The 21565-nt window shown below is 37.8% G+C and overlaps 1 protein-coding gene across 3 annotated transcripts in view; it reads right to left on the reverse strand.

Moving 5' to 3' along the window:
* The window catches only part of swt1 (SWT1 RNA endoribonuclease homolog), a 121301-nt gene extending 103365 nt beyond the window's left edge, over positions 1 to 17936 (reverse strand). For 2 of the 3 annotated variants that reach the window (XM_039735728.1, XM_039735731.1), the window contains exon 1: positions 17860 to 17935. The gene's annotated coding sequence lies outside the window, so the exon portion shown is untranslated. Of the gene's footprint in view, positions 1 to 17859 lie in introns of all 3 variants that reach the window. The other variant, XM_039735733.1, reaches the window with a different exon arrangement.
* Between the last annotated feature and the right edge of the window lie 3629 nt (positions 17937 to 21565).

The following is a 21565-nucleotide window of genomic DNA, read 5'->3' on the forward strand; positions in this document are numbered from 1 at the left end:
AATCTTGAAAGATGTTAGCTTCCTTCCACACCATGGCTTGTTGGTCAATTTCTCAGCATGATAATGAGCTCAAACATTCTTCCAAGATCTGTTCTGTATTCTTAAGGAAGAACAAGGTGAACATGCTGGAGTGGCCAAGTATAGTCAAGTCCACAATGGTCATTCCATGTCAAATTAATCAAAGGTACATGCTCAAAAAATTCTTGTCCAGAATGTCAATTACGGCAAATTCTTAGGAGGGACTGTGCTCCTCTCGTTCCCCTTACCTTAATTGATGTCCCCTTTGAACTAATCTGGATCGATATTGTAGGACCCTTGGAGCCCTCAGCCCGAGGACATAAGTATATATTAGTCCTTGTGGATAATGCGACCCAATATCCAGAAGCTGTTCCGTTGAGCTCAGCTAATTCTAAAGCCATCGCATGGGAACTGGTATGGGTCTTTGCGCGAGTTGGAATTCCTAAAGAAGTCCTTATGGACCAAGGGGTGCCATTTACATCTGAGACGTTCAAGGAAACAGCTAAGTTATTTAAAACTAGCACACCTGACGCGCTTCGCTGCACGTTTAACCGGCTAGTTTCGGCAGCGGATCGTGGTTTTCCAATCTAGACGTCCTGTCTTTTTCAGATTCTTTTAACCGCCTGGTTTCGGCAGCCAATCATCCTTTTCCCAATCTAGAAATCCTGTCTTCGTTTGATTTGTTTAACCATCTGATTTTGCCAGTGAATCGTTTTTTTTTTAACGTAGAAGTCGTTTCTTGTTGAGATTTGTTTAATCGCCTGGTTTTGGCAGCCAAGCGCTTTTTTCCCAACCTAGAAGACCTCTCTTGAGATCTGATTAATGGCCTTGTTGATTGCATGTCTTACAAGGTAGTTTCAATACCCATTTCTTGCACGGAGTCTTCTCCCCTTTTATGAGTGACTCTGTAAGTACCGCGTGTACAAAACAGTAAATTAGTAAAGGAGAAAGGACTAAACACTAAGGAAAAAGAACGGCAAGACCGTGTCAGCTGCAGAGCTCAGCTCGGAGCGAAATAAAGTAAATGGGAGGGGAGATGATCACGTGACTCCCCCACCCGCCTTAACTCTCAATCCCTCCACAAACACAGTCTCTCGGATCCCAACTCTCCTTTATATATATATAAAGCACTTAAAGACCACAGTGTATCATCCTCAAACCGATGGTCTAGTGGAGAGATTTAATCAGACTCTCAAACAGATGCTTCGCAAGGTGGTCAGTGGGGACAGAAGGAATTGGGATCATCTCCTCCTCCTCGTACTCTTTGCCTACAGGGAAGTCCCACAAGCCTTGACGGGGTCCTTGCCCTTTGAATTATTATATGGATGACAACTCCGGGACATACTGGACATTTTAAAAGAAGGTTGGGAAGAACAGGTTCTTCCCTTGACTAATATTTTGGAGTATATCGCACAGTTACATGATAGATTTGGGAAAATTCGATCCATATTAAAAAGTCACATGGAAGAGGCACAAGCAGCACAGGCCCACTATTATGACCGTGGCATGATGCTTCGGGAATTCCAACCGGGGGTCGGTGTTGGTTCCCACCTCCCATTCTAAACTACTTGCCCAACGTGATGACGTCACGTTGGAATTCCCCAGCGCCTGATTGGTTCAGGGCTTCCCTTCCCCGCCCAGACTCTTCCTTGAAACCCGCCCCTTGCCCCTGATTGGTTCAATAAACTGTCAACGGTCCGTTTGATGGATGCCTGACCGCTGGTTAAACCCGCCCCCGCACCTGCCGGGTGAAATAAACTGTCAAGGTCCATTTGATGGATGTCTGAAACCGCTCTGCCCCCCTGTCCCGAAAGACAAGCCCGGGCGTGTTACAGCCTTTACCTTGACAAGTTCAGACATGCCCGGGGCCTGTCCTGAACAGCTCAGATATGCCCGGGGTCTGCCTCGTCCCCCACCCTTTCTCTAGCACAAGCCCAGACATGCCCGGGGCCTGTCCTTACCAGATCAGACAAGCCCAAAATCGCCCCAGCACCGATCCGAGGACATTCCCATCCGTACCCTGCTGGCCTAAAGGGCCTGCCTCGGCGACCCTGGGTCCGAGGCAGCACCTGACGGACGGCCTCCCCACACTGCTCGGTCACCCAGACTTCCCAGTCCCCCACACTTCCCTGCCGAAAGCCTAAAAAGCCAAGCATTTTGTTCTATCTACGATTTTAAGATGAGCATGCAAGCCACGAATTAAAACTCATCTTTGCTTCAAACTAAGTAAAGCTGCTTTTTTTGTTCCATCTCACACACAGATAAACTGTGAGATCAAAGACACTGTCTGAGTCAGTCAGCGTGATCGCACCCTGTTTCTGGGCCCCCCGGGGTCAGGCCGCACCTAGCGGCCGGTCTCCCCACTACTTCCCAGCCACTTCTGAAAGTGCTGTATAAAAAAGCGAAGCATTTTCTTCGGTTCTATCTATGATTTTAATATGAACACGCAATTAAAATATCTATCTCATCTTTGCTTTATCAGTTACAGGTCCATCCTTTTCCATCTCACAGAAATTCCTCAACCAACATTGAATCAGGTTCCCAGTGACAGACTCTGCAGTAAAAACATTCTTAGCAATGGAGCAGGTTTCTCAGAAAGAAATCAAGCAGCCCCGCTTTTAGCAGACCCCCTTGCAAGCAGGCCTGTGTGCTCTGTCTCTCTCTCTCTCTCTCTCTCTCAGAGCTTCGACACGGGCTGAGACAGCCCCTGCTGCAGCATGGAGCGCGATCGCCTTCAAATTGTTGTGTGCTTCGAGCACCCATTCCTGCTGGGTGAGGTCAAACACACAGTGTCATAAAATAAAATAAAGTGTGAACACCGCGCAGACCTCTGCCCATGACGGATGGATCTTTTAAAGTTAAGGGATTTTTAAAGATTAGCTTGTAAAGTTTGAGATAACTGCTAGTTCAGCCCTTTAAAAATCACACATAGTTAAATAATATGCCGCAGTTCCCTTTTTAATCACGTTTGAGACGTCTAAAAAATCTACCCTGGGCTGATTGGTGGCTGATATCAAAAATGTTCACATATATACAGAGCTTAACCTTAGGGCTTACTTTCCGGGGTCTGTCTAAAATCAGACAAAAGAAACCTCTCTAAATACACTTGTGCATTTCAACGGATATTTATAAGAAAGCAGGTTTTCTACCTTATCCCAGTTTTGTACGTGCATGTAAAAGCACTTACTGTTACACTAGCGCAAAATTTTGATATTTTCTGTCTACTCAAAAAACTGAAATAATTTCGATTTACACAGGTGATAATTAGAAATCATTTTACTATTTTTAATTAAAAAGTTAAAAACAGAAAAGCCCAATTATGATTTTTGTTTTGTCATGGGAGGGCCCTAGGGTGACACTTTTCCCCTTTATACTCTTACTTATGTAGACCTTAAAACATATTCTTACCAAAATAGTTCATCACTTCCCAATTCCTGTAACTTCAGGTAATTAGACAGAGCTCCATGACAGGCAAGAGAAGATTATAGGTCAAATACACAGTGTCATAAAATAAAATAAAGTGTGAACACCGCGCAGACCTCTGCCCATGACGGATGGATCTTTTAAAGTTAAGGGATTTTTAAAGATTAGCTTGTAAAGCTTGAGATAACTGCTAGTTCAGCCCTTTAAAAATCACACATAGTTAAATAATATGCAGTAGTTCCCTTTTAAATCACGCTTGAGACGTCTAAAAAATCTAGCCTGGGCTGTATAATTTGTAATTATATTACTTACTATAATTTGTATAACAATCGATCTAAAACAAGCCCTTTTTCTATTCAAACTCACCCCACATTTTAAATACAGGTATCTTCAGCTGACCAAAGGAAACATCTTGTGGAAGCAAGCGGCCCGCATGGCTCAGGGAGGGGCTGATGGTTCCAGCACGGGCCGATTTCACACTTCAGCTAAATCAGGTTTCCCAGTGACGGACTCTGCAGTAAAAAAACAGTTTTAGCAATGAAGCTGATTTCCCAGAGAGAAAGACCAAGTGGCAGACCCAGTCAGCTTTTAGCCGACCTACCTGCGAGTAGCCCCTGCTCTCTCTCTACACACAGAAAGTAAAGTCAGGCTCTGCAAGCACCCCAATCGGGGGAAGGACTCTGTGAGTTCGCTTGCAAACAACTGAGCCCGCCCGTTTCGAGCACCCACCCCCCACTGGGTGACCCTCAGACTACTCACTGGTAGTCTCAGGAATTTGTTAGTATTGTCATGTACAAACCTAAACTTTGATTTATCACCTTTAAAGACATGGAGCAGTCTCGTGCTACAAACGCATTGTGTCTCTTTTTAACACTTCTGCCTGTAAAGCTCTCTATTCCTTCTGTGGCCTCAGGTTTAATAGGGGCTTGCACCCAGGCTAATGAACAAGGTCCTGTACATGTCAAGATGCCGGCCCATACCTGCCGTCCCTTACACTATATAACATGTTTGGTTATTCATTTTGTAAGTATAATATAATGAAGTTATTTTTAAAAGTAACCCCACACCGGACAAGAGAGACACATTCCACGTGTTTTTGGATTTGCTGCGATCAGTGATTTTAATGTTTTGCTTAGCTCATTTCTATCACCTAGGAGCCTTTGGACAAAGGAAAACTCTGTAAATACACTTGTGCATTTAAACGGGGATTTATAAGAATGCACAGGAGGCCATAGTGAGGTGTGCTGGTTTAACTATAGGCAGGGGATGTAAGTAGCCCTTTTGCCCTCGAAGTTCATCGAACTAAAATCATGTTTTTAAAATCAGCAGCTTTAGCTCATGCTAGTGACCTCATAAATGGGAGCCAACAGCTCAGCACGCTTGTATAGCTCACAAAATAGCAGAGCTAATTACTCTTTCTGCTTAAACTAATGATCAAATATTCGGGTAATTCTTAATGAAACACTAAAGCGTTAGTGAACAAAAATACATGTTCAGTAGCCAAGTAAAACGACCGGTTGCTTTAACATGAAAATAAAGCATCTTTAGAAAATAAAGCATCTAAAAGCATCTTTGTAAAGGTCCGATTTTAAAACATTATAAGAAAAATCCTTGTTTCCAAAAGAGTTCTGCCCATTTTTCCAACAGTTTTCCTGACTGATCTTTGGAAGCATCAGTGCCTTTCTGATCACATCCACCCCAAACAAAGCATAGAACTTAATTTCTGTACTCATTTTAAATGATAATAGCCAGTATAAAGTCCCTAAAGGAACTGGAGACATCTGATATCTTCTACCATATATCTTTTCTTGCCAGCCCAAGTCATTCAGATTCTGCTTACAACACAAATGTACGATTATTTTTTCTCAAATGGCCAGTTCTTTGGCCTGCTAATCATGAAAAAATCAGATTTTATTCTCATGACACTTTATTTGCATATTTTATTATACCTACTTAACGTGTATCGACATTTATCTATCTCTATATTTATTTTTCTGTATCAGAAGGTAGTTTAAGTTAATTTGTTTTGGGTTCAATAGATGTATTTTTTATATTTTCGATTCTTGTTTTCTTTTTTTCACATCTTCGAGTCCCCTTTTTGTTACTTCTCACTTTGGTCAGCAGAGTTTGAGAACCACTGTTGTAGGGTTTTATTTGTAAAACACTGTGGCATTTCAAGCTAAGTTAGATTCCCTTGTTTATTCAGCCGTCCATCGGTGTTCCATTTTTGTTATAAATTGTATTTAGTCTCTCTTTATTTACTAAGCATTTTATATGATGATTAGAAAACAGTTATCTTGTTCAGGCTTTAATTTAAAACAGCATTTTCATCAACAGGTTATAAACACTTTGGTACTCAGGAGGCGTTGTATAATACAAAGTTTTAGAAATTCTGTGAATGCTTGGTAATAACCTTCCATTTTACAGCAGTTATGAGCCCCTGAAAATAAGAACGGTTATAGTAGGTTTTAGGAGCCTATACACTACAGGGCTAATGATTAGGCTTTGGACACGTTAGGCCAATCAGGATGGAAAATGTTTTTAGTGAATAGTTACATCATATCTATTATATGCGTTAGCACAAGGATTAAATTTTACTAAAACTGTGAGGTTTTATTCTTTCTTTTAGGTAGTCCAGGTGACATAGGACGGCTATCATTGAAAACTGCTTTCCCCTCTGTTTGTGAAAAAGCACCCTTGGTTTTAGTAGCATTCAGGGTCAAGGGACGCAAGTTTGAACTGTGATTCTAAGTGTCTGCAATCTTCTTGAATACGAGTCAAAGGACCAGGGTTTGTGCAGGGATCATAGTCAGGGGCAGAGTTAAGCTAGACATTATTATTCCAAAATGAAACATTGACTCGCCCCTATCACAAAGATAAGACAGTAAAAACTAAAATGTACAAATACTAAGTGGCAGAGGAGATTAAAAACACCTTAAGACCGGATCAACAAGGGATCACCCCAAGCTCACCGCATACTACAACAGAACCTACTTGTTCTGCGGAATATTATCAGCTAAACTGTCATCTATGTAGACAGTTCCACGGGATTGCAAAGAGTTGGGGAAAACATCTGCTAGTATGAGGCTAATTAACATGAGCCTGTTATTGTTAGAATCTTATCTGGCACTAAAAGTGAGGCTTGTGTTCCTCCTGATTCAGGAAGAACATTAAATATTGGAGTTTAGAATATGAACTAGACTGGTAGTCTTGATGGTAAGGACATTTGTGCCAAAATAAAATAAATAAAGTTAATTATGAAGTAAATAACCACATGAAAAAGTGGAGTGATTACAATTTGAAAAACTGCCGTGATGTATCAAAAACATTTGAAATAAATAATAAGCTTTTTTGACATGCGCAGTCCGGAATAGTCTGAATGTGTCTTAAAGAGTTCATTTTAAATAAAACTTAAAAAGGCAAATTAAAAATATTAAATCTGAATGAAACACAGAAGTATCATTTAATGATATCAATTAGTGTTAAGTATTATCAAGCACCAGGATCTATTTATTTAGGTTTATTTAATTTAGTTATAAACAAAATGATTGTTGGCATTTTGCTTTGAAATGAACAATAGTTTGATAGAGCTTTAAGAATTAGAATGCAAGGGCTGACAAAGAGTATCTCCCATGTCTGTTTTATTTTAACCTTTTGACAAGAAGCCCCTGGTCAGGGAAATATACCATCTATATTGAAAATGAACAGCACCGACATGCTAACTAAATAGATATAATCTAAGATATTTTAGAATATGGACCTAGGTGCTAACCCCATGATTCTGACCAACTAAAGGGTCTGCACTCAATTGTTCAACTTCCTGCGGGTGCTATGGATCTTGTAATGGAGACTGCAAAAGATTCTATAATCTTTACTCTGTAATGGTCCATATGATGGAGATCTAGCGCCTGGGTCCGTAGTGTTAACCGGTCATAGGACATGATGTTCAAAATTCACCTAGGGTTTTTCAAAAGAGATAGGACGAGTGCAGCGTGTGTTCTGTATTCTCTTTACTTTATTCACTATTCACAACGACCATACCCCCGAGATCTTAGGTTTTTTATGCCGAAGTACCTTATACTGACCCGAATAAGAGACATCCATGAAAATACACTTGAAAGTTTCCTTAACCAATCAGACCGGTGGGGCGGGAGTCTCTTTTCAAAGAGTATAAAAAACATTTTCAATGACGTGTTTTGAACGGTTAACAATCAGCATCTCATCAGCTATGTTCCTGATCAGCCACGATGGTCTACGGACCAGACGGCCCCCAACGATGGCCTGTTTTGACCCGAGGCTATCGTGCCCGACTCTGAGTACTCTTTGCCTAACAGCTAGCCTGCAGACCAGCCTTCTTGGCCGGACCATCTTATGCCTTCAACTGCCCAGATCTAGGGGCCTGAGCCTCAGCTATCTGCCCCTGGTGATCTATATTGGTCAGATAGTTTCCTGAAGAACCGCCCAGTACCTGATATTTTTGTTCCTGCTCATGATGTTCCGGGGTTCCTAGCAAGGTCTAAGGAGATAGCCATTCAGGCCGTGCAACAAGAAGAGGCCGTGGACGACCCGGCAGAGGCTCCGGCCGATTGGAACATATCACCCAAGGATGGGATTATGCGGGCATGGCCCTTAAACAAACGGACGAAGCCTGGGTGAGACATTTCGAAAGGCTCTGAAGCTGGGCAAGAGTTGAATGGCGGCACCTAAAAAGTACCGGGACAGGGATGTTAAACGGAACGACTCAGCCAGACACAGCCTACGGGTCTGTATTGAGACTGATTGGTTCAGCAGCGACTTTCTATTTTCCGCAAACCGTGGCTCAGGAGCCTGGTTATCAAGACTCTGGGCTGCTTCCACATCTTTCTGCCTTTTCACCACCTTTGTACAAAATGCTGTCGATGATCGGAAAAAATTAACATTCTATTCAGAAGTCGATCGTCCAAGCCTTTCATCACACAGATGCCGTCTCTTATTCAAAAATACGTTAAATAGCCGAGGCATTCTCTAAATGCCATTTTCTGGACCTGATAGGTTTGATGGAACTTTAATATTTTACGAGGTATACGAACTGGAAAATCAGATGAAGAGTCTGAACTGAATGTCCTGGTGAGATCACATGTTTTTTGTCGGCTTTTAATCACGCTGTTTAGTTGTAATGTTTTGAAGTGGTTGGTAAAACCTCTCTGAATTTTTAGATTGTTTTTGAAAATGACCAATAAAGGACCATTTGATTTTTAAACCCTAATTTCTTTCACCGTCGAGGATGGTGGGTTGTTGAAAACGTTTTTTATACTCTTTGAAAAGAGACCGGCCTGATTGGGCCTCCTTTGTGTCAAGGGCAGTTTGATGGATGTGTCTTATTCGGGTCTGTGAAAGGTACTTCGGCATAAAAATCCTAAGATCTCGGGGGTATGGTCGTTGTGAATAGTGAATACAGTACAGAACACACGCCGCACTCGTCCTATCTCTTTTGAAAAACCCTAGGTGAATTTTGAACATCATGTCCTATGACCGGTTAACACTGCGGACCCAGGCGCTAGATCTCCGTCATATGGACCATTACAGAGTAAAGATTATAGAATCTTTTGCAGTCTCCATTACAAGATCCATAGCACCCGCAGGAAGTTGGACAATTAAGTGCAGACCCTTTAGTTGGTCAGAATCATGGGGTTAGCACCCAGGTCCATATTCTAAAATATCTTAGATTATATCTATTTAGTTAGCATGTCGGTGCTGTTCATTTTCAATATAGATGGTATATTTCCCTGACCAGGGGCTTCTTGTCAAAAGGTTAAAATAAAACAGACATAGGAGATACTCTTTGTCAGCCCTTGCATTCTAATTCTTAAAGCTCTATCAAACTATTGTTCATTTCAAAGCAAAATGCCAACAATCATTTTGTTTATAACTAAACCTTATAAACCTTCTAAATACAGTAGACCCTGGTGCTTGATAATACTTAACACTAATTGATATCATTAAATGGTACTTCTGTGTTTCATTCAAATTTAATATTTTTAATTTGCCTTTTTAAGTTTTATTTAAAAATGAACTCTTTAAGACACATTCAGACTATTCCGGACTGCGCATGTCAAAAAAAGCTTATTATTTATTTCAAATGTTTTTGTACATCACAGCAGTTTTTCAAATTGTAATCACTCCACTTTTTCATGTGGTTATTTACTTCATAATTAACTTTATTTATTTTATTTTGGCACAAATGTCCTTACCATCAAGACTACCAGTCTAGTTCATATTCTAAACTCCAATATTTAACGTTCTTCCTGAATCAGGAGGAACACAAGCCTCACTTTTAGTGTCAGATAAGATTCTAACAATAACAGGCTCATGTTAATTAGCCTCATACTAGCAGATGTTAAATAATGTTTTCCCCAACTCTTTGCAATCCCGTGGAACGGCCTACATAGATGACAGTTTAGCTGATAATATTCCGCAGAACAAGTAGGTTCTGTTGTAGTGTGCGGTGAGCTTGGGGTGATCCCTTGTTGATCCGGTCTTAAGATGTTTTTAATCTCCTCTGTGACTTAGTATTTGTACATTTTAGTTTTTACTGTCTTATCTTTGTGATAGGGGCGAGTCAATGTTTCATTTTGGAATAATAATGTCTAGCTTAACTCTGCCCCTGACTGTGATCCCTGCACAAACCCTGGTCCTTTGACTCGTATTCAAGAAGATTGCAGACACTTAGAATCACAGTTCAAACTTACGTCCCTTGACCCTGAATGCAACTAAAACAAACAGAGGGGAAAGCAGTTTTCAATGATAGCCGTCCTATGTATCCTGGACTACCTAAAAGAAAGAATAAAACCTCACAGTTTTAGTCAAATTGTAATTCTTCTGCTAACGCATATAATAGATATGATGTAACTGTTCACTAAAAACATTTTCCATCCTAATTGGCCTAACGTGTCCAAAGCCTAATCATTAGCCCTGTAGTGTATAGGCTCCTAAAACCTACTATAACCGTTCTTATTTTCAGGGGCTCATAACTGCTGTAAAATGAAAGGCTATTACCAAGCATTCACAGAATTTCTAAAACTTAACGATACACGTTAAGTAGGTATAATAAAATATGCAAATAAAAAGTGTCATGAGAATAAAAAATTTTATTTTTTCATGATTAGCAGGCCAAAGAACAGGCCATTTGAGAAAAAATAATCGTACATTTGTGTTGTAGTGACTTGAGCTGGCAAGAAAAGATATATGGTAGAAGATATGATGTCTCCAGTTCCTTTAGGGACTTTATACTGGCTATTATCATTTAAAATGAGTACAGAAATTAAGTTATATGTTTTGTTTGGGGTGGATGTGATCAGAAAGGCACTAATACTTCCAAAGATCAGTCAGGAAAACTGTTGGAAAAATGGGCAGAACTCTTTTGGAAACAAGGATTTTTCTTATAATGTTTTAAAATCAGACCTTTACAAAGATGCTTTTAGATGCTTTATTTTCTAAAGATGCTTTATTTTCATGTTAAAGCAACCGGTCGTTTTACCTGGTTACTGAACATGTATTTTTGTTCACTAACGCTTTAGTGTTTCATTAAGAATTACCCGAATATTTGATCATTAGTTTAAGCAGAAAGAGTAATTAGCTCTGCTATTTTGTAACCTATACAAGCGTGCTGAGCTGTTGGCTCCCATTTATGAGGTCACTAGCACAAGCTAAAGCTGCTGATTTTAAAAACATGTTTTTAGTTCGATGAACTTTGGAGGTGCAAAAAGGGCTTCTTACATCCCCTGCCTATAGTTAAACCAGCACACCTCACTATGGCCTCCTGTGCATTCTTATAAATCTCAGTTTAAATGCACAAGTGTATTTACAGAGTTTTCCTTTGTCCAAAGGCTCCTAGGTGATAGAAATGAGCTAAGCAAAAAATTAAAATTCATTGACTGCAGCAAATCCAAAAACACGTGGAATGTGTCTCTCTTGTCCGGTGTGGGGTTACTTTTAAAAATAACTTCATTATATTATACTTACAAAATGAGTAACCTAAAAATGTTATGTATTTTAAGGGACGGCAGGTATGGGCCGGCATCTTGACATGTACAGGACCTTGTTCATTAGCCTGGGTGCAAACCCCTATTAAACCTGAGGCCACAGAAGGAATAGAGAGCTTTTACAGGCAGAAGTGTTAAAAAGAGACACAATGCGTTTGTAGCACGAGACTGCTCCATGTCTTTAAAGGTGATAAATCAAAGTTTTGGTTTGTACATGACATAATACTAACAAATTCCTGAGACTACCAGTGAGTAGTCTGAGGGTCACCCAGTGGGGGGTGGGTGCTCGAAACGGGCGGGCTCAGTTGTTTGCAAGCGAACTCGCAGAGTCCTTCCCCCGATTGGGGTGCTTGCAGAGCCTGACTTTACTTTCTGTGTGTAGAGAGAGAGCAGGGGCTACTCGCAGGTAGGTCGGCTAAAAGCTGACTGGGTCTGACACTTGGTCTTTCTCTCTGGGAAATCAGCTTCATTGCTAAAACTGTTTTTTACTGCAGAGTCCGTCCCTGGGAAACCTGATTTAGCTGAAGTGTGAAATCGGTCCTTGCTGGAACCATCAGCCCCTCCCTGAGCCATACGGGCCGCTTGCTTCCACAAGATGTTTCCTTTGGTCAGCTGAAGATACCTGTATTTAAAATGTGGGGTGAGTTTGAATAGAAAAAGGGCTTGTTTTAGATCGATTGTTATACAAATTATAGTAAGTAATATAATTACAAATTATACAGCCCAGGCTAGATTTTTTAGACGTCTCAAACGTGATTTAAAAGGGAACTACTGCATATTATTTAACTATGTGTGATTTTTAAAGGGCTGAACTAGCAGTTATCTCAAGCTTTACAAGCTAATCTTTAAAAATCCCTTAACTTTAAAAGATCCATCCGTCATGGGCAGAGGTCTGCGCGGTGTTCACACTTTATTTTATTTTATGACACTGTGTGTTTGACCTATAATCTTCTCTTGCCTGTCATGGAGCTCTGTCTAATTACCTGAAGTTACAGGAATTGGGAAGTGATGAACTATTTTGGTAAGAATATGTTTTAAGGTCTACATAAGTAAGAGTATAAAGGGCAAAAGTGTCACCCTAGGGCCCTCCCATGACAAAACAAAAATCATAATTGGGCTTTTCTGTTTTTAACTTTTTAATTAAAAATAGTAAAATGATTTCTAATTATCACCTGTGTAAATCGAAATAATTTTAGTTTTTAAGCAATGTTGCCTAATTTACTTATTTGCAAATGTTGACAACATACCTTTCTTTGTTGTTGTTAAGTATATGTCTCTCTGTTATAAAAAAAAAAAAATCCTGGAGACAAACACTAGGCATACGAGACCAGAAGACACTTAAAAGACCCGCGAGACGAAAGAGATTGGTCATGGAGCGTCTCCCGGGGACCATAAAAATGAGACTTTGTGTCAAGAGATTGACCTAGGACTGTCTCGTGGGGACGTAGAACATGAGATTCTTGCAAGACATGCCCTACTTACAACCAATATCAAATAAGACCACGGGCAGCAAAACACTCAGTCGTGTAAAGGCTTTGAGCACTTGCAGATCCAGGGCTCTCTCCGCATATTAAGCATTTAAGGACAATATGTTATAAATGAAATGTTGACAACTAAGCAAAGAAGAAAGCAGCGCAGAGCAAAGAGACTCAAAAGCATTGGAGAGGAAAAAAGAAAAAGAATAATCAAGGTGCAAATTCAATAAATAAGGAAAGTAATTACCAGCATGGAACAAGTGGAACTGAAAAAATGCACGTCCAATCGGGTTCAGAATTAAAAGACAGAGAATAAAAGACAAAGTAGAACTTCATAAAGATGTTCACAAATGTTGGTGCTATACACATGCAGAGCAGGTTAGCGATTATGAAAGCAGTGGAATTCAAAAGGCTCAAAAAAAAAAAACAAGTTGGTGCGACACACATGTGGAGCAAGTTAAAGAATATGAAAGTAGGAAAATTAGAAAGTATAAAAAAAAAGAAAGTGAAGATTGCAGTAGCACAAACAAACGGAAATTGTTACTCAAAAAAGGGAAAATAATCACCATGGACCAGGTGTCATTGAAAAAAAAGCAGAACAAAGCAAGGTCAGAAATAAAAGACAGAGTAGAAAACAAAGTAAAAAAAATGTCATAAAGAGGTTAAAAAACAAGGGTGCCAAACACATGCAGAACAGGTTAGAGATAATGAAAACGGGAATTCAAAGGACTAAAAAAAAAAAAACTGAGGTGCGAAACACATGCAGAGCAAGATACAGAATATGAAAGCAGAAAAAAAACGACAGTGTCAAAACAAAGAAAGTAAAAATTGCATTAGCGCAAACTAAGAGAAATTATTACTCGGAGAAATAACGAAAAGGCGAATAGAGATCGAATATATGGACATAGGTGATATGTCAGAAGTATGTAAATATTGTAAGACTTTGAAGTTTAAGTCACAGAATTTCAAAAACGGGGTTTATCTCACATGCATTTATTGGTTACTTTGAAAAAAAAATTAACTGCTGATGATGTAGATCGTTTTGCCTGTGCTGAAATTCCAAACAGAGAAATCTATCCTGAATTATGGTACAGACATTGAATACATGTCTCACTGACCTCATTTAAAAGAATCAGCATATTGCAACTTGAAATATTCCAAATATTGTTTTTACAGAAGTTCTGAAATAAAAGTGAAACTAATGAAATAGCAAAAATTCAAAGAAAAAAAAAATCTTAAAAGTGTGTATCCGGAAAACCAAAAACAGGGGTTGGCGAGCGAAGCAAGCAGGGGGCGAAGTCCCCTAGTTTAATAATAAATTTAAAAAGTTATCTTTCCATGAGGGCAACACTATGCTGCCTTATAGTAAGAAGGTAACATCCCAGGTCCTCCCTGTGTGGAGGTTGGAAGTTCTCCCCGTGTCTGCAAGGGATTCCTCCGGATGTTTCAGTTTCCTTCTGCAGTCAAAAGACATGAAGGTCAGGGAGTTTGGCAACACTAAATTGGCTCTAGTATGTGTTTGTGTATGCATTTGTGTACCCTATGATGGACTGGTGCCCTATGCTTGCTAGGCAGCCCCCTGCAACCCTGCCCAGGTTTAACAGGGCTTTGAAAATGGTATTGTAAAATTAACAGAACTTTACCTTTATTGTTCAGAGGAGGTCTACACAGAAATGCTACATACTGTATGCTTAAGGATATTATACTGTCTCTTTGTGTGCTCATCTTTAAAACTGCACCCTTTTTCTGTATTTATGTAAAGTATATAAAAGTCGTATGGGTGGTAATTTACTGTTAATACATGATAACCATAAATATGTGCAAGGGCTTTGTGAAAGCACTAAACAAAATAAACTGAACTGTCTGTGGACTCATTCAGAATTAGCCCTAGAACCGTAGTATTAACTGAAAACTCATGTTTTCATATTTTCCTATACTACGCTACAGTATATTTTGTGTGTGCTTTTGGCGTTTCCATCATAGTATTTTGTAGTCTTCAAAAATCAAATAAGTGTAACCAGTGTAGAGTTTGCTAACTTGATTTCAGCAGTAGAGTAGGTTGTTCTGAGTAGCCCAAATTACTGCATGTTACTGTAAGTATGAGCTGACATTAACACATTAGATATAGTATTATAAGAATTTCACGATCGACTCAAGAAAGAGATGCCCATTGCTTGGTGTCTCGGGACACCTCCTAAACAAAGTAGGCTCATCTTTGTCCTGCCTTTCTCTTTCTCACTCCTTCACCTAGCTATTTGGTGTCTTCTCAAATCCCATTACTCCTTGTACAGGTATAAAATGTTTCCTCTCCTTTTGGAATTGAAGCGTATGTATACAAACCTAAAATACTAACCAAAGAGAATCCACAAGCAATCACAAGAAATATTTCCCCTGCCCTGTTACCCACTCCAAAATAGCTCCATGTAAAGCTGCAGAAGAAATAGGAAATCATTTAGAACTGTTATTTTCATAGAAATATTGTAATGGCTCAATTTCATTATCTGTGCTATTTATAGCATTTGTTCTGTAAGTTAGATATGATTTTTTTTTTTATCTCTAATCCCCACATTCTACCTGACAAGTCAGCTTTACTGACCACAAAATGCTACAAGTCAAAAAGGTTAGCACTCACTGCCAACTAGCTGTTCACATTATCATGCTCTTAAAACGTGAATGAATAATGCAAAATTTACTTTTGATTTTGTGCTGTAATTGAATAATTGGACATTACAGGTAGCTGTTTTAATTTTGTCTAGAAAAAGCAATGGGATTTCTGGAATATTTTAAAATAAAATGCACACTTCTTGCAATCCTGCAGTATATTCAAGCCCCCTTGTAACAAGAGTTACCAATAAATAAATAACTTTTTTTTTTTTTTACTATGTTCACTGAAACAGTTTTTGTAATCTTTACCAAGATTGAAGTCAACTAAATATGACTGCAATACACCTTTTCCTAAGTGATTATTTGTCAATTTATTATATACTATTGTGCCTTTAAGATAATAATACAAAAAAACAGCATATTGTAGAAATGAAACATATTGGAAGTTTTAAAATTCTGTGACCATTCATTTAAAACAAAATATAGATGGTGGAGTTTTCAAGAAGTAATTGTGTGCTAAATACACTCACCACTCTGAACTACCATTTTCATTTAGCACATAAAAACAAACAAGCTAATGCGGTTAGCATATTACACTTTTTCAATATATTTCTTTTCTAACAAAAGTATACAATATGCTATCAAATTACCAAAATAAGTGGTAGTACCTCTTAAGTTTAAAGATTTTCACAAGTTAGTCTGCTTAATCTCAAAATGTATCTTTAAAAAAGGATTCTTTTTATGGGGCCCTCGAATATTAAAACATTTGCCATTTTTTCTAAATTTGAAAAATTAATTAACAAATCATTTAATCTGTAACTCATTTTGTTGTTATATTCTTTTGGTCATTGTTTGTTTCATTTAAAACTAGAGCAGGATCTTTGCATTTAATCACACCATTAGGATGTCCTGGGGCATGCACCCCCAACTCATAACCTCACAGCACTGAATTCAAAACTTTAAATCATTTAAACATAAAATAAATATCTGCCACAGCTAAATCTTGGTAGTTTAATACAGGAAAAAAAATGTAATCAATGATCCTTTTTAAGCAGAGTTTAATTACGGCTTTTTAACATTTTGAATGTTTAAAACTCAAACCTTGGGCTTTATAATAAACTCAAAATGTACAAATTTACATGCCAATAAGCTTCAGTTTTTCTTCAAAATGAATCAGTTGAAATGCAATGAATGACCTAAAATGGTGAAGAGGTAAGCAGTAAACAAGCACTGCTTAACAGTGTTTGAACAAAGCAAGTCTCAGTTTCTACTGTTAAGAGAAGACTTTGTCCAGTCTGCAGGAGTTCATGGTATTTCCACACCCTATTTTGCCTCTAAGGAATGGCTTTCTTAGTGCCATTTGCCCTGTCAAACCTGCATCACAAAGTCTCCTCTTCACAATAGAAACTGAGGTGTGCTTTTTTTTCAACCACTGTGATGCTGTTGTGCTGTGAGGTGCCCCCCACATAAGATGGTGGCTCGCAAAATTTCTTCTGATTGGGAATTGACTTTTGGTCTGCCAGATCTCTTCATATCAGAATTTCTTACGGTTTCCAATAGCATTTGGATTGTGTAGGCCACCTTACTCACTGACACTGATTTTTTTTTTTGCAATTTCTGTAAATGAAAGGCCTAAACTTCTAAGGGTAATAATGCTCTGTCTCATTTCATTTATTAATTGCCGTTTTCTTGCCATTATCTCTGGAATATCGTCTAAGTAGTAATTCGGAGAGTGTAGTAACGCAGTCTGTTCCAAGACAGGTTTTTTTTTTAGCAATCAAGAAAAGTTGAGGCACCTGTGCAAATTGTTTGTTTCAACTTACAACGCTTAATTTACTTTAACTGCTGCAGAACATCTGTTGTAACCCATTAGCTGTAACCCATATTCTGATATTTCCGTTTTTCAGTTTCTGCTAACCTAAACCTTAAATTTAAACCTCTGCCCATTTACTGCTTACCTTTTCACAATTTTAAATCATTCATTGTATTTCAACTAATTACATTTGTATAAAAACTGGAAAAATTGAGGTATTCTAAAGCATTTGACAGGTACAGTATATCGTAGCGTAAAACGTGTCATTCCGTCTCAGTTTATGTGCTTTACTACGGTCCGCTCCCCATAACATCCTCAGGTCAGAAAGTTCTTTATGGCCGCAGAGATAAAAACGCTTAACTGATTATAACTACTGACACGCGATATAATAAAGAGTTTAACTTAGACCCAAAACCGACATCTAACAATGATATATCAAAACAACCAATACACAAACCATTCCAAATAAAGGGGGAGGAGGGGGAAAATGTAAAACAAATCTTACCTCACTGAAGAATCTACAGTACGTCTGTTTTCTGGTCACATGACGGGATACGATTAAAACTGGTCGCAAAGCTTCTTGGGAATTGTATTCCTTATCTAGATTGTAAAGGAATTCCTTAGCTTTTAATGGAATTTAAATTAAGAATAAAGCTAAATTTATATATGTGTGAATGTATATTTGGTCTCTAACTTCTTTTTATACACACTCTTGTTGGGCAATATTATCAAAAAAACAAACATAAGATTAATTTCCATAGCTATGCAGATGATATAGTGATTGACTCTCTTTACATCTTGGTCATGTTGAGTGACCTAGATGCTCTTAGCATCAAACAGTTTGTGAGCAGTATTTTTAAAAGAACATTTTTTTAAACTATAAAATAACAAAATATATAAAATATATAAGTTGGCTATAGTAAACAAAACGTTGAGCTTTACATGTAAAGCCAGAATTAAACATTTAAGGTCATCAGTAATTAAGAACTTAACTTCAAATCCCTCATTACCCAGATTAACAAAAAAAAACTGTGCTTTCTTTTTTAGGAAACTTAGTAAATGTTTGACCCTTTTTTTCTTTGCGGAACACTGGGATGCTCACATTTGCTTTTGTTTTAAGCTGGCTCATTTACTGTAATACAGTTTTAATATGGTTACATTTTGTCTGTAGAAGGGGCCTGGGTTGCCTCAAAAGCTTGTAATCTTTTTAGTTAGCCAATAAAAGGTGTTATTTTTCTTGACTTCTCATTGCATCCATAATGGCTAACACTGTAAAACAGCCTAGTACTATGATTACCATAGGAAGACATAAATATGTTAAAATACAATAGTAAAAGTTCAAATCAAAGTATCTGATAAACAGTGCTAGTTCTACTCACACTACATTGGCTTCTGCTGTGCATTTGGAATTATTTTAAAATACTTGCAAGAGTGTACAAGATTCTTTATAACTGTTGTAGTAATGACTGTTAAGCAAAGACAGGCAGGAGGAAGTTTAAATCATATACTGCAATCTTTATTACATAGCAGTGCAATAAAGAGACTTCACCTTGGTGAAATGTTTAAACTAGGAAGTGCCTTGGTTTATATTACATTTCTTATACTCTATGCAAAATACTCTCCTCCTTCTAGTTCTTCCCACCATTACTTAATGTTCAAGCCCACTAATGCCCATCATCTGACTGAAACTTGCCAACATTACTCCTTACTGGTTGCAGATGTATGAGACTTGTTTATTGAACAATTTCCATAATTAAGATGGAATCAGGAGAACCCACACATAAGATACTGGGCTGCTCAAATTAATAGTTTCTTGTTGCACAAGTATCCCTCTCAAAGCTGTTTTTAAAGCAGCTGCATCTCTTAGACAACAGCACAAAGTTTTCTTATAGAACACACTTTCCTTGGCTTGTCACCACCTTATGCCATTGTATGTAAAAGCAGACAGGCAGGAGCAAGCTGCTAGAAGTGAGGGAGTTTTCCTATCTTCTTGGAAGATATAAAAATAAAGGAACAAGGCTTTATAACCTAAAGCTAGAAAATACAACACATTTTACTTTTTTTAATAAAAAGCATTGATACATAATCAATTAGGATAATTCCACAACACTCATAAACTTTGAATGTACGTCCCACTATATGACCCCAAAAGTTTCCATCCAGTCCTCAAGTGCTGACCTCCTGAATGTCTAGAATGAAGCTTAAAATGGCACTAGAGATTGCCATTGCTTTTCTTGCACCAAAAATACAGAATGTTTTACCAACATCAAGAAATCAAACACATATAGTAGAACATTTCAAAATGCCAAAAACACACTTCTAAACTTTGGCTTTTCAGTTCAACTATTGCTTAAAAAAGTTGGCTGTTTGTATATACCTGAAATTCATATAGTAGCTTTCCAAACATGTAATCAAATTTGTTTGGCCATGAACAGTTTTTAAAAACCTCTCTTTCTATTTTCTTTCTTTGTATTGGTGCTATGGCAATTTATGCCAATGCATCATTGTACAACTTTCCCAGCAATGTTGATATTGGCATGAAGGACTAATACAATGGCTCCAGAAACATCTGAGCTTTTATTATTTTATAACAGATAATGACTTGAATAAAGTAAATGGAGAATAATTAGGTAGGGCTAGACAGCAATTTGCTCTAGGTCTACAAAAACACTCTGTATACTTTGTTATATTTTTATTATTATTTCTGTGTTATTGTAGTGCCATTTTTATGTCTTTATATACAATGCATATTTTGACGTCGTTCGTATTGTCATTTTTTTCCAAAATACTTTGAACTGCATTTAAAGTATTAAATCTGATATATACATACATTATTACTATTTAAACATTATTTTTTTATTATTATTAATAGTAATGTTGTTATTATTTATTAAGGTTATGTTGATACATGCAAAGCTGTGTATGAATATTGGAGTATGGTGGTCTTTGTTTGAGAATAAGCTCTGTTTTTGTTATCTGTTAACATTACCTTACTAATGACTTGTTACCCTTTCATTTTCTTTATATGTTGCATGTTATTAATGAGCTTTTTGTAAGTACCTAATTTTGACATTTAATTATAAAAGTGTAAAGAAAGTTTTTTCCTTTTATTCTCACATAATTGTCATTATATATTTAAAACATTTTTTTCTGTGTTTAAATGTGCATATACATATGTACTAAAAAGTATGAACAAATGCAATTCATGTTTATAACACATTTTACATTTTCACACAAAATTTTTGCCATTATTCTAATTTTAAGTCTTTACATTATTAGTTGGAGTTAAAATAATGCCACTTACCAAACTCATTCTCCTACTGCAGACCTGTAATAAGTACAAGACCGGTAAACATTCTTCTGAGAATGGGGGAGACCCTTCATCATTTTAGTTTCTATCTGCTTTTCCTTGTGATTGCTATTGTGACAACATGACAAGCCAAACTGGGCAAGTCACCCCATCCTTAACAACATTTTCCAGGCTTTCCTGTCAATGTCCTTGACATTTCAAGGCCAGTCAAGACATTTAATGGCTCCAAGCTGTCCTAGGTCTGCCCCGGGTGTTCTCCAACTGGGTTGTCCCTGGGGCACCACCCACAGGTGCACAGAGGCATCATGACTATATGCTAAAACCAATTAGTCTTACTTCTGTCAACATGAAAAAGTAGCAGTACTGCTCCAACGTTATCTTATATTGCCAAGCTATTCATCCTTTTTCTTAAGGTTTGTAAAGGCAAAACAGATGGTTTAGTATATCTGAATCTTTCAGGTTTTCCCCTGTTTACTTGGTATAGTCTACTAAGACAGTTGTATTGCAGTTTGTATTTAGTATATAGTAATTTACAAAGAGTAAATTGCCTGTGGAAGTTTATTCTCTTAAACAGCTTGTTTTGTTATCTGGCTTACCAAACTAATTTCTGAACCTGCTTATGTTGTGGAGAACGCCTACATGCAAAGCTATATTTACACCTGCGCAGAATCTATGTTTTGTCAGTTGTCATAGCTTCCTCACATACTCTATGATAACCTATCTAATATAGATATATAACTAAGCTAGCCCTACTCTTACCTGTGCTTCCCTGAGCTTTCCATTGCACTTAATTTTTATATATTGGTCTGTTTTTAGAATATTTTATATATTTTTTTGCTTCCCTCTCTATCCCTTACACTAGCTCACTCACTCCACCTGCATGGTCCCAACATCCTTGATT

This window comes from Polypterus senegalus, chromosome 14 (genome assembly GCF_016835505.1).
Source record: "Polypterus senegalus isolate Bchr_013 chromosome 14, ASM1683550v1, whole genome shotgun sequence".
Taxonomy (NCBI): Eukaryota; Metazoa; Chordata; class Cladistia; order Polypteriformes; family Polypteridae; genus Polypterus; species Polypterus senegalus.